The 14,777-nt window shown below is 35.2% G+C and overlaps 1 long non-coding RNA gene across 1 annotated transcript in view; it reads left to right on the top strand.

Annotated features, from left to right (window-relative positions):
• LOC148941995 (uncharacterized) overlaps nt 1-11,844 on the top strand; it is a 72,659-nt gene extending 60,815 nt beyond the window's left edge. The window contains exon 2 of the long non-coding RNA XR_016143216.1: nt 11,695-11,844. This is a non-coding gene — a long non-coding RNA (uncharacterized LOC148941995). The remainder of the gene's footprint in view (nt 1-11,694) is intronic.
• Nucleotides 11,845-14,777: the final 2,933 nt, after the last annotated feature.

The raw sequence follows: 14,777 nt of genomic DNA, 5'->3' as shown, positions 1-14,777 counted from the left end.
TTTTTCTTAAAAAAACTGAGCTGATGAGATTTAACGTCAAATTGTGTCAAATTCCGTGGAGCGGGATAGTCACAGAAAAGTGATTTTAAAACGACATATAAATTCCGTGCCCCCTTATAAACTGTCAGATGTCTCCCAAGAATGGCAGCTGAGAGCTTGGTATCACATCTCTTTCATTCTTTACTTTTGGCTTATCAGTTGCGTTCTGTTCAATGCTCTCATATTTCCGAATTCTCAGGAATTTCCCCGAAAAGTCTCGCCAAAATGAAGCGGCAAAAACGCTTGGACCTAGGAGCATTAAAGATTTAAATCCGGCCCTGAGCATCTGTTAAAATTGTTCTAATATTCCCTCTGAACCTACGAATCTGTGTGAAAATTTAGAATATTTTCGTCATTTTTTCAACACTTTAGTCTCCAAATCAAACAGTTCGTGGTGAAGAACTTTAAGTAAGGAGCGACTCGACTCAAGAGTAACCGAAACTCTAAAAAACGGAATTTTGATACCAATAGATACATGTAAACCTTAAATTTTTTATGCTGATTTCAAATATATAAGTTTCATAAACATTAGTCTTATCTATTCAAAGTAACGTGCCTGAAAAAATTTGCCTTATTTTCGAAAAGAGGTGGAAAAACCCATAAAAGCTATAGAACGTCCATGAAAATCTGCGTATCAGAAAACCGAGCTGTAGAGGTTTCAAGCTCCTACATGCAAAAATGTGGAATTTTGTATTTTTTGCCAGAAGAAAGATCACGGATGCGTGGTTATTTTTTTTTTTTTTGTTTTTTTTTCTCAGGGGTAATCGTATCAACCCAGTGGTCCTAGAATATAGCAAGAGGGCTCATTTGAATGGAAATTAAAAGTTCTTGTGCCCTTTTTAAGTGACAAAAAATAGAGGGCAACTAGGCCCCCTTCCACGCTCATTTTTTTCCCAAAGTCACCCGATCAAAATTTTGAGATAGCCATTTTGTTCACCATGGTCGAATATATAATAATTATGTTTTTGAGGATGATTGAATCCCCCACAGTTCCCAGAGGAATGGCTGCAAGTTATGAACTTTGCCCAATATTTATATATAGTATTGGTTATTGGGAACTATAAGGAAGTTTTCAGGGGGATTTTTCTTGTAGTGGGGGGGGTGTTACGTGGGAGGATCTTTCCATGGAGGAATTTTCCATGGGGGAAGGTACATTGCTATGAAGGGAGCACCAAATGCCCCAGCATTAATTTAAAAACAATCAGAAATTAAATTAAAAAACAACTTTTTCAACTGAAAGTAAGGAGCAACATCAAAAACTTAAAACGAACAGAAATCGTTACGTATATGATTGGGTTTGCCCCCTAGTCAATACCTCACTTTTTACGCTAAAGTTTTTTTTAGTCATTAAGGGGTCATTCTTAAAGAATTGGAAAAAATTTGAACTTTAGCGTAAAGAGCGAGGTATTGACTAGGGAGCGAACCCCCTAAAATACGTAATAAAAATATACCGAATATAAAAGTTCATCACGTAAGTTAATTCGTAAGTTACGCATATTTATTACTAATAAAAACGTTCTTAAATAAGATTAAACAACTTTTGCGAAAGCCATTTAACCAAAAAAAAGGTAAAAGTAAAATGCAAATTTCGTTTTAACTATTTATGTACGGTGAGCCAAAATCAAAACCTGCATTAATTCAAAAGCGTTCAGATATCGAATAAAAAACAAGTTTTTTTAACTGAAAGTAAGGAGCGACATTAAAACATAAAACGAACAGAAATTATTCCGTATATGAAAGGAGCTGTCCCCTCATCAACGCCCTGCTCTTTACGCTACAGTTAGACTCTTTTTCACAACTCTGTGTTTTAAAACAATAAAAAACTTTAGCTTAAAGAGTAAGGCGTTGAGGAGGGGACGGTCCCTTTCATATACAGAGTAATTTCTGTTCGTTTTAAGTTTTGATGTCGCTCCTTATTTTCAGCTAAAAAAAACTTGTTCTTTTATTTAATTCACTAAAAAATGAAATATCTGTTTCTGCTACTTGAAAAAAAGAAAAAACTCTTAGACTAAGATTCAAATCATGGGGCACTCGTGACATATTTTATAAATATTTAAGGTCAAATTTGTGTGTTATGATTGTTCTTGGATTTAATTTTTATTCTAAGGAATTTTAACTTTGCCATATAGGGAAAAAATTGTCTAGTTTATTGTGATTTAAGATAAAAAGCGCTATTTCGAAGTTCTTTTGTAGTAATTTTATTGCACTTTTTTTTAGTATTTGATAAAATGTGTAGTCAGTTATTGCCCTTAATACTTCATAAAAGCAATTTTTAATTGTAGTTATTCGTGTCAAGACCCTTTCCACATCTCGTTCAAAAAAAAAAGAAAGAAAAAAAAAAAAAAAATTAGCTCTAATGTCTCACAGAGGCAAAAGTGAAAATGGTAGCTATAGAGGGAATAGCTTGACTTCTATAGGCAGCAAATCAAACAGTTCGTGGTAACGAACTGTAAGTAAGGAGCGACCCGGCTCAATGGTAACCGAAACTCTAAAACACGGAATTTTGGTACCAATAGATACATCAAAAGAATCAGATTTTAATTTTGATTTGACATATATAACTTTCATTGAGTTTAATGTTACTCCTCAAAAGCTAAGCGCCTGAGAAAATTTGGCTGATTTTCTAAAAAAGAGAGAAAGACACCCTAAAAGCCACAAGACATTATTGAAAATCACATCATCATATTCAGCCTATCAGATAATTCTACTGTAGAGGTTTCAAGCTCCTATCTACAAAAATGTGCAATTTTGCATTTTTTGCCAGAAGAAATATCACCGATGCGTGATTATTTTTTTTTTTTTTCCCCCATGAGTAATCTTATTGATCAAGTAGTCCTAGAACATCATAGAAGGGCTCATTGGAACGGAAATTAAAAGTTCTATTGCCATTTTTAGGTGATCAAAAAAATGGAGGGCAACTAGGCCCCCTGCCACGCTCATTTTTTTCTCACCCAATTAAAATTTTGAGATAGCCATTTTGTCCAGCATAGTCGAAAATCTAATAAATATGTCTTTTACGATAACTTAATCCCTCACAGTTCCCAGGGGAAGGGCTGCAAGTTATGAACTTTGCCCATTGCTTACATATTGTATTGGTTATTGGGAAGTATACAGACATTTTCAGGAAGAATTTTTTTCTGGTGGGGGGGGGGCTGGAGAAGGGGGTTACTCGGGAGAATCTTTCCATGGAGGATGTTTCTTTGGGGCAAGGGACATTTATATGAAGGGGGCACCAGATTTCCAAGCATTATTTAAAAAACGATCAGAAATTAAATTAAAAAAAACAGTTTTTTCAACTGAAAGTAAGAAGCAACATTAGAACTTAAAATGAACATAAATTATTACGTATATGAGGGGGTTCTCCCACAATTCAAAATCTCGCTCTTTACGCTATAGTTTTTTTTAGCGCTTTCAAAAAGAGCTATCTATTCTGATTAAACTGCCTTTGTGATTCAGGGGTTTGTGATTTAAATTTTTTTTAACTTTTAAAGTAAAACGCGTGGTATTGACTAACGGGAGAACCCCCTCATATATGTAATAACATATACGTATCAGAATAAAACAATGAAAAAAACAAGCGATACGGCTCAATAGTAATCGAACCTTGTAAAAACGGTACTTTGATGTCAATAAATGTATCAAAAGAATGGGCTTATAATGCTGATTCTAAATATATGAATTTTATTAAGTTTAGTATTACTCATCAAAGGCTACGAGCCTGAGAAAATTTACCTGATTTTTTAAAGAGGGGGAAACATCCCCTAAAAGTGAAAAAATTTTAATGAAAATCACACCGTCAGATTCAGCGTATCAGAAAACCCTATAACATAGGTTTCAAGCTCATATCTGCAAAAATCTGCAACTTTGTATTTTTTGCCAGAAGAAAAATATACGAGTATAGAAGTTCGTTACGTAAGTTAATTTGTAAATTACGTCAGAACCAAATTTAGCAAAAGAAACCATTTAGCAAATTTAGCAAAAAGAAAAGTAAATTTTTTTTTGCAAATTTTGTTTACTTATTCAATAACGGTGAGCCAAAATAAAAGCTGCATTAACTAAAAAACGATCAGAAATTAAATAAAAAAAAAGTTTTTTAAACTGAAAGTAAGGAGCGACATTAAAACTTAAAACGAACAGAAATTATTCCGCATATGAAAGGGGCTGTGCCCTCCTCAACGCCTCGCTCTTTATGCTAAAGTTTTTATTGTTAAAAAAAAAGAGTTGTGAGAAAGTCAAACTTTAGCGTGAAGAGCGAGGCGTTGAGGAGGGCACAGACCCTTTCATATACGGAATAATTTCTGTTCGTTTTAAGTTTTAATGTCGCTCCTTACTTTCAGTTTAAAAAACTTGTTTTTTTTATTTAATTACTTAATATAATGATCCTTTTCAGACGTATAGATGCTGTAGATAAAGTTTTAAGAAAAGAACAGTGTGGTCTTAGGAAGAGGTGGAGGATGCGTTGACGACATTTCACTCTTAAATTAATAACTGAGGAGTGTCTGAGTCCCCTTTAGTCATCTGTTTAAAAGATTCTGAGCAAATATTTGATTCAGCTGATAAAATAGCTTAGGGAAGGTCCTATCCTTACATGGTGTCCCAAATAAATGCATTAAAGTGATTAGTGATATGTACGAGAATAGCGTTGCTGCGGTTAAGGTAAGAAATGAGGTTAATAGCTGGTTTTATATTAAATAAGTAGTTAAGTAGGATTGCGTTCTTTCCCCACTTATATGGATTATTTGATGGGATTTGTTCTAAGGAGCACAGCAAAGGCAATGGGAGAACACGGAATCAAATGGGCAAGTAAAACTCTTCTAGACTTAGATTATGGTGATGATTTAAGCTATGGAAATGTTTGCAGAATGAATGATTTTTTAGAGGCTTTGCGAGTCCATGGTGCAAGAATAGTTCAAAACTAAGTCGTTAAAACTACGATTAAGAAGAGGTAATAAGAAGAAGATTGATTTTGGGTAATAAGAAGATTGATCACGTGGAGACCTTCACTTCCTAGCTAATGTTATTAGTAAAGACTGTGATGGCAGTGAAGATGTTAAAAGTAGAACAGTCAAAGCCCAGGATATTTTTTCACAGTTGTAAAGAGTTTGGAAGAATAGGAATATAAGTCTGCAAACCAACGTTAGAATATTGGGAGCCACAGTGATGACAGTGGACAAGTATGATTCTGAAGCGTGGGCGCTCCGAAAAAAAGGATAAGGATTTGCTAGATATTTTCTAGGGAAATTGCTTACGGATTGCTGTGGGTACCCGCTGACTGACCGTATGTCAAACAGTAAACTGTTCGAAATATGTTATTCAATTCCGCTTTCCAGGACTATAATGAGAGAAATGTTGAGAAGGCTAGGAAATATTATGTGGATAAAGAATGACAGATCTCCAAAGATTGACATTGTCGGCCAACCGTCTAGGGCCAAACGAAATTTTGGTCGTCCCCGAACGGGGTGGGAGGATGTCGTAAGGAAAGATTTAAGGGAAATAGAAACTTCTAGGGAGGGTTTAAAAAGGAAGGCTTTAAGTAGATTGGGATGGAAGAAGAGCGTACGTAGCTCTGTTGGCCTCAGCAGCTTGGTGCTGCAGCAAGTTGTTAGGGGTACTACCATTTCGAACAACCGTAACAATCACTAAACGTCATTTCGTCGACAAGGAAAATCTGCCAGAACCACTAACCGTCAGAACGTCGACAGTCATAACATCGACACGTCAGTGCATCGACAGTCACAATCGCTACCCGTCAGAACTTCGACATTCATAGAATCGACACGTCATAACATCTAAAAATTTTTTAGATGCTATGACATGTCGATGTCATGACTGTCGACATTGTGACGGATTTTCGTTATGAAAAAACATTTATAAGTTTATATAATAGAAATAAGTATATAATAGTTTAGAAGCAAATTTCGGCTATATATTTGCACATCAGGGGGTGGGGGGGGGGGTAAAGAATAGCATATATTAAATACGTAACCTAACCTAACCTAGTTACCTTTTCCCCCGTAAACTCTGAAAAACTAAAGTTTTAAAATTTTAGATGTTATGACGTGTCGATGTTATGACTGTCAACGTTTTGACGGGTAGCGTTTATGACTGTCGATGAACTGACGTGTCTATGTTATGACTGCCGATGTTGTGACGGTTAGTGGTTCTGACGGATTTATTGTCGATGTCATGACGGATTTTGTCGATGCCCTGGCGTTAGTACTCCTGACGGTTAGATGTTATGACGCCTTCCCGTTGTTATCAGTAGTAGTAGTATTAGTAGTAGTAGTAGTTCAATGAGTTCATTTAAAACCATAGTTTAGGCGTCCAAGCCTTGCTCCAAAGGAAATACTGCATAATTTTTGACCTTCTAAACATTTTCACATCTTATCTGATAGTACTGAAAATCCGTTAAAAAACTATTTATCAAACAGTTCGTGGTAACGAACTGTAAGTAAGGAGCGACCCGGCTCAATGGTAACCGAAACTTTAAAAAACGGAATTTTGATGCCAATAGATACATCAAAAGAATCTTATTTTTTATGCTGATTTTAAGATACATCAAGTTTAGTCTTACCCATCAAAAGTTACGAGTCTGAGAAAATTTGCCTTATTTCGAAAAAAGGGGTAAACACCCCCTAAAATTCATAATGAAATATTAATGAATCTTAATGAAAATCACACCATCAGATTAAGCATATCAGCGAACCTTACTGTTGAGGTTTCAAGCTCCTATCTTTAAAAATGTGGGATTTTGTGTTTTTTGCCACAAGAAAAATCACGGATGCGTGTTTATTTGTGTTTTTCCCAGGGATTATCGTATCAACCCGGTGGTCCTAGAATGTCACGAGAGGGCTCATTTGAACGGAAATTAAAAGGTCAAGTGCTGTTTTTATAGTGACCAAAAAAATTGGAGGGCAACTAGGCCCCTCCCACGCCCATTTTTCCCCAAAGTCACCGGATAAAAATTTTGAGTTAGCCATTTTGTTCAGCATAGTAAAAAATCTCATAAATATATCTTTGAGGACGACTTAAACACCCACAGTCCCCGGGGGGAGGGCTGCAAGTTTTGAACTTAGCCCATTATTTACATATAGCATTAACAATAACAATTTGAACCCGATATACGTATAAAATATGACAAGAGGAGTACAGAAGAAATCGTTCTGCGTATGAAAGGGGCTGTCCCCTCCTCAACGCCTCGCTATTTCCGCTAAAGTTTTTTATTTAAAAAAAAAATAAAGTTGTGAGACAGAGCCGAACTTTAGCGTAAATAGCGAAGTGTTGAGGAGGGGACAGTCCCTTTCATATACATAATAACTTCTGCTCGTTTTAAGTCGTAATGTCGCTCATTACTTTCAGTTAAAAAAAACTAGTTTCTTTTTATTTAATTTGTGAACGTTTTTTAATTAATGCAGCTTTGATTTTGGCTCACGGTACATGAATAATTAAAACAAAATTTGAATATTAAATTTACTTTTTTTTGGCTAAGTGGCTTTCTCGAAATTTTTTTCTGACGTAACTTACGAATTAACTTACGTAACGAACTTCTATATTCGTACGTTTTTATTATGTCTATTAGGGAGTTTGTCCCCTATTCATTAAATTGCTCTTTACGCTACAGTTCGAATTTTGTTCGAATCACAAACCCCTGAATCACAAAGACCGGTTAATTAGAATAGATAGCTCTTTTGAAAGTACTAAAAAAACGCTTTAGCGTAAAGAGCGAATTATTGACTAGGGGTGTACCCCTCGTATACGTAATAGTTTCTGTTCGTTTTAAGTTTTAATGTTGCTCCTTACCTTCAGTTGAAAAAACTTTTTTTTTTTTAATTAACTTCTGATCGTTTTTTAATAATGCAGGGAAATCCGGCGCCTCCTTCATAGAAATGTCACTTCCCCCAAGAAACATCCTCCATGTAAAGATCCTCCCTCATAACCCCCCATCCCCCCCCCCCTCAGACAAAATAATCTTCTGAAAACGTCTGTAGCCTATACTTCCCATTAACCAATGCTATATGTAAACAGTGTGCAAATTTCATAACTTGCAGCCCTTCCCCCGCGAACTTTGGGGGATTAAGTCATCCTGAACGACATATTTAAAACATTTTAGACTGTGCTGAACAAAATGGCTATCACAAAATTTTGATTGGGTGACTTCGGGAAAAATGAGCGTGGGAGGGGGCCAAGTTGCCCTCCAATTTTTTGGTCACTTAAAAAGGGCACTAGAACTTTTAATTTCTGTTCGAATGAGCCCCCTAGAGAAAAAAAACAAAACAAAAACAAAAAAACAAATAAACCCGCATCCATGATCTTTCTTCTGGCAAAAAATACAAAATTCCACGTTTTTAAAGATGGAGCTTGAAACTTCTACAGTAGGGTTCTCTGATACGCTGAATCTGATGGCGTGATTTTCATTAAAGTTCCATGACTTCTATGGTTTGTTTCCCCCTTTATTCCAAAATAAGGCAAATTTTTCCAGGCGCGTAACTTTTGACGGGTAAGATTAAAATTGATGCAATTTATATTTTTGAAATCATAATAAAATCTGATTCTTTTGGTGTATCTATTGGTATAAAAATTTTGTTTTTTAGAGTTACGGTCACTATTGAGCCGGGTCGCTCCTTACTTACAGTTCGATACCACGAGCTGTTTGATTTAGCTACCAGATTATCCATTTTCTCGAAAATTTCAAAGACTTCATAATGTCTCGATATGTATCTGTTATGGGTCCAAATCGGAATACGAAGAAGATATTTACAAAATCTGAAAAATAGTGAACGAATTTGTTTCCGTTTAGAAGCAGTGAGAAACTTCCAAATAGGGAATAAAAAGTTTTTCAATGCTCAGTTTTTCCTTCAATGCTTTAATAACGAGTGATCGTGTTGCTTGAATTGATGTTCTGTATGGAAGCCCAAGATATTTGAGAGACGCGGAAGCAGAAATAGTAGAAGGGCCAGCCTGATTCTGGGAGTCAGGAGGCTGTCAACAACCAAAAACAGAAAATTTGGCTTTTGTGAAAGCAACTGATATTCCAATATAAAGAAGACCGTCATAAATATTCTTCACAGTCATCTGTAGCGACTGCATATCGTCTGACAGAAGGACAATATCATCCGCGTACGCAAGATGGCTTGCATCTATAGATGGCTTAATGAGAAAAGGTGGTATTCTACGCATGGCAGAACGGATTGCATTGTTGAAGATTACGTGACTTAAGACCGAGCCCTGTTTAGCTCCGCGACGTAGAGGAATCCGGCAACTATAATAGACTTTCCCCTCGTACGCTAATAGACGCCCTCTGATACCACTGCCATATAGAGGCGTGGATGAATGGTTTTGCTCTTGATTTTAGGAGAGCCAATATAGCTTGCGAATGAAGGACCGAGTCATAAGCCTTAATGGCATGAACATGTAGGGGTTTCTTTAGTTTCACATGCTTTTCGAGAATAGACACGAATACGGCATGAGAGTTTCCAACGCCAAGGCATCCACGAAAACCAAACTGATAATCACCATGATCACATCTATCCGAAATTTTTAGTAGAAGGATCTTTTCAAAGAGTTTCCTGATGACTGAGTAAACTGTGATCGGACGATAAGTATCACAAGACTGAGGATCCTTATTCTTTTTGGGAACGCAAGTCACGATACCCTCACATAAAGCAGTCGGTATGTATTGCTGCGCAATACAAGCCTTAAAGACAAGCGCAATATGTTCAACTAGCTTTTCGGCACCATACATGAGATGTTCAGGTAGAAGCCCATCTGAGCCAGGAGCTTTACCTTTCTTATGTAGACGAATCTGGGTAAGAACAGACGACGGCATTATAGGAACGAAATTCCGGCTATGGTATAGTTGAAAAATGGAGAAGGAGGGTCTGGCGGAATGGTATATCCAAAGGTGGAGGCCTATCAGAAAATAAAGAGAAGAAGTGTCTTTCCCATGAAGTTATGTCTATTGGATTAGAGTTCGAAAAAGAAGAAGAAGTAAATTTTGATACTTGCTTCCAAAGCTGCTGTGGGTTATTTCTGACATCACGTGACACGTTAGATGCCTACTGTATCTTCCAAAAGAGTACCGTTTTCTGGTAATCTTTCTTTGTAGATTTGACAATTCCAAAAAGGAGACCGGATCTTGGACGGTCCCAATCAACCATAACCATAGTTTATGACGATGTTTCGTGAAATTCAGCTCAGAATCCTCCTTGCATCCTTTTTTCCGTTACCAACACGGATATTCTCTGATTGAACTGCCGCTGAGGCGGTGATTTTCAGCAAATGAGTGATTTCGACAATCCAGATCAAGGCAATCACCTTTCAGCGTTATAATATTGGTTTTTGGGAAGTATACACAAGTTTTCAGGGTGAACTTTTTTTCTGGTGGGGTGGGTCAGGAGGAGGGGGTTAAATGGGAGGATCTTTTCATGGAGGAATTTTTATGGGGGAAGAGAATTTCCATGAAGGGGGTGCTGAATTTTCCAGCATTATTTAAAAAAAAATCTGAAATTAATAAAAAAAAGTTTTTCAACAGAAATTAAGGAGCAACATTAAAACTTAAAAAGAACAGAAATTATTACGTATATGAGGGGGTCCGTCTCCTCCTCAATACCTCTTACGCTAAAGTATTTTTAGTAATTTGAAAAGATCAGTTTATTCTAACTAAACAGCCTTTGTGGTTCAGGGTCATTCTAAAAAAATTCTGAAGAATTGGAAAAAATTCGGACTTTAGAACAAAGAGCGAGGTATTGATGAGGGGGGACCCCCTTATATACGTAATAAAATTATAAGAATGTAGGAGTTCGAAACGTAAGTTAATTCGTAAGTTACGTGTGTTTATTATTAATAAAAACGTTCGTAAATAAAATGGAAAAGTCTATACCTTTTTTAAGTAACTAAAAAAATTGGAGGGCAACTAGGTCCCCTTCCCCACCCCAATTTTCTTAAGATCGTCCGATCAAAATTTTGAGAAAGCAATTTAGCCCCCCCCCAAAAAAAAATTAAAATTAACATGCAAATTTCCTTTTAATTATTCATTTACGGTGAGCCAAAATCAAAACCTGCATTAATTCAAAAACGTTCAGAAATTAAGTAAAAAACAAGTTTCTTTTAACTGAAAGTAAGGAGCGACATTAACACTTAAAACGAACAGAAATTATTCCGCATATGAAAGGGGCTCTCCCCTCCTCAACGGCCCGCTCTTTACGCTAAATTTTTTTATTATTTTAAAAAGTAGAGTTATGAGAAAGAGCCAAACTTTAGCGTAAAGAGTGAGCGTTGAGGAGGGGACAGCCCCTTTCATAGACGGACTAATCTCTCTTCGTTTTAATGTCGCTTCTTACTTTCAATTAAAAAAAACTTGTTTTCTTATTTAATCAAGTTTAAAGACCTGATTTTAGAAGAAAAAGGCTTAAGATAAGAAAAAACGCTGAAATATCTTTGTACCCATTTACATCTTTTTTTATATATATTCTATTCTGCATATATTACTTTTATATGTAATACATTCATATAATTAATGTTTAAATTCTAATAATGTGTAATATACAATTATATTCATTATTTATATTGCATTCAAAGTTATATATTCATTATCTTTTTTTCACATCTTTACTATTTACATATTGAGTTTATTTCAAGTTGTGTTCTTTGTTTCAGAGGGTTGTCCTATGGAGTGTCAAGGGCATGGTGAGTGCACAAGTCGGGGTGGAATTGGAAATGAATATTACTGTCAATGCAAAGAAGGATGGTCTGGCAGTGACTGCAATATTCTCCTTGAAATGAACTGTGACGATGATTTTGACAATGATGGTGGTAAGAGCTACAGACAATAGTTGATTTATTAGCATTATATTTTAGGACATTTTAAAAGGACAAATTTCTTGCTTTTTCCAATATATTCAGGTCTATATTAACAATTAAATGAAAAAAATATTTTAAACCTAAAAAAAGGAGCAGCATTAAAACTTCAAACCAACGGAAATTATTCCACATACGAGGGTGGTTGCCCCTTCCTCAGTACCTCGTTCTTTACTCTAAGCTTTCTTAGAATTTTAAGAAAGCATCATATTCTAATTATGCAACATTTATGTTCCAGGAGTCGTTCTTAAAGAATTGGGACACAGAGTCGAACTTGAGCGTAAAAGTGAGGTATTGAGAGAGGGTTAACTCTCCTCATATACGAAATAATTTCTGTTTAAGTTTAAAGTTGTTAAACTTAATTTTTTAAGCTTTAAAAACTTTATTCTGAAAAATACTAGCCTGAAAAGACAACCCCACAATTAAATTTTTAGTTCCTTCAAAATTGCTTTAGTATTATTAAGTTTTTACTTCTATCTGAGCTACTATAAACGCCACCCTTTTTGTTTATTAAATAAAAAAAAAGTTCGTCCAACTGAAAGTAAGGAGCAACGTCAAAACCTAAAATGAACAGAAATTATAAAGAGGGGGATTGTTTTCTCCTCAGTATCTCGCTCTTTACTCTAATTTTTGTTTAGAAATAAAAAAAAGTTTATTATTCTAATTAAAAGGCCCTTGTGTTTTAGGATTCGTTCTTAAGGATCTTGGACAAAAAGTCAAACTTTAGCGTAAAGAGCAATGTACTGAGAAGGCAGCAAACTCCCTCATATACGTAATTATTTCTGTTCGTTGTTAGTTTTGATGTTGCCCCTTACTTTCAGTTGAAAAAACTTGTTTTTTAATTTATTTCTGATGGTTTTTAAGTAAAGCCGGGAAATCCAGCGCCCTTCCATGGAGAATTTGTTCCCTCCATTTAAAATCCCTCCGTGGAAAGTTCTTCCCAAGTAAAATCAACCCCGCCACGAAAATTTCCCCAACACATTCCCACTCTACCTTAAAATTCCCCCATGAAAATTTCTTACGAACGATTCCGGGTGAAAATTTTTCCTTAGCCCACTTGCATTTGAAAAAGACTTTAATTTCTGTCTGTTTTTAAAATCATACCGGAAATCCTTTCCTCCGTGGAAAAGTTTTCCCGCAAATACCTCCCAGCTCCCGCTGAAAATTTGCTCCCGCTGAAAATTCCCTCTGGAGAAACTATCCTGTGGAAAACTCGCTCATTAAAAATTTATCCAGTGAAAAATACCCTCCCCCTTATGGAAAAATACTTGGTAAACATTTTCTCCCCTATAATTCCTCTTTACATTTCCACATGTAAAATTGAGTCTGCAAAGAGAAAGTAACACAAATAAAAAGAATTTCGTATAGGAATTCCAGAAAATACCCCCAGTGTAAAATTTCCCCTGGAAAGTTTACCCCCTCCCCCCCCGAATCTTTCCTCCCAACGGAAAATTCTCCCCACGGAAAATCCCTTCTAGCAGAATATTCCCTCCCCCTCCAAAAAAAATGTCTTTATACTTCCCGATAACAAATACAATACGTAAATAATGGGGACATTTCATGACTTACAGACCTTTCTCCAGAGGGTGTGGGGGGGGTCATGTTATCACCAAAGGCAAAGTTACTGGGCTTTTCAGCCATGCTAAACAAAATGGCTATCTCAAAATTTTGATCGGACGAATTTGAGGAAAGAGGAGTGGGAGGGGGCTAATTGCCCTCCAATATTTTTGTCACTTAAAAAGTGCGGTAGAACTTCTAATTTCCATTTGAATGAGCAATTTTTCAAAATTCTAAGACTAATGATTTGGTTTGATCACCCTTGAAAAAAAATAAACACACATCCGTGATCTTTCTTCTGGCAAAAAACACAAAACTGTACATTTTTGCAGATGGAAGCTCGAAACTTCTACGATAGGGTTGTCGGACGCGCTGAGTCTGACGGTGCGATTTTCATTAAGATTCCTTTACTTTTAGGGGGATGTTTACCCCCTTTTTTTGAAAATCAGTAAAATTTTCTCAGGCTTGTAGCTTTTGTTGTTTAACACTAAAACTAACGGATCTTATACATTTGGAATCAGCATAATAAGTCAGTTCTTTGATATATATATATATATATATATATATATATATATATATATATATATATATATATATATATATATATATATATATATATATATATATATATATATATATATATATATATATATATATATATATATATATATATATATATATATATATATATATATATATATATATATATATTTATATATATATATATATATATATATATATATATATATATATATATATATATATATATATATATATATATATATATATATATATATATATATATATATATATATATATATATATATATATATATATATATATATAAGTAGAGGTGACCCTATTGATCCCAGGACTCACCCCTGCTGCCACCTACAACTTTTTTTTACATAGTTTATGTCTGTTTGTTGTCAGTGAGAATTTGAAAAACAGGAATTTTGTCACATTTATTTGATGTTTTTATGGATTTTGTCAGTCAGAATGAAAAAACAGGAATTTTGTCACATTTATGTCTGTTTTCATGGATGGTTATGTGTGTTGGTCAATTTATGGATGGTTTTATGGATTTTGTCAGTGAGAATGGAAAAACAGGAACTTTGTCACTCCCTTCTTGTTGTTGTTCGATGCAGATGTTATGAGTTTCCGGGAAACAGTTAATGACACTTGATTCCTGTTGTTATTCGAGGCAAATGTTATGAGTTCTCGGGAGATCGCGTGTTTCCAATATTTGTTGTTCAAGCCAAATGTTATGAGTTTCCGGGAAACAGTATTTGTTGTTGTTATTCGATGCAAATGATATGAGTTTC

The sequence above is a fragment of the Artemia sp. Qi Xiang Cuo genome, chromosome 17 (genome assembly GCF_049724085.1).
Source record: "Artemia sp. Qi Xiang Cuo chromosome 17, ASM4972408v1, whole genome shotgun sequence".
Lineage (NCBI taxonomy): Eukaryota > Metazoa > Arthropoda > Branchiopoda > Anostraca > Artemiidae > Artemia > Artemia sp. Qi Xiang Cuo.
The sequence above is the reverse complement of the archived record's forward strand: the minus strand, read 5'-3'. Positions and strand labels throughout refer to the sequence as shown.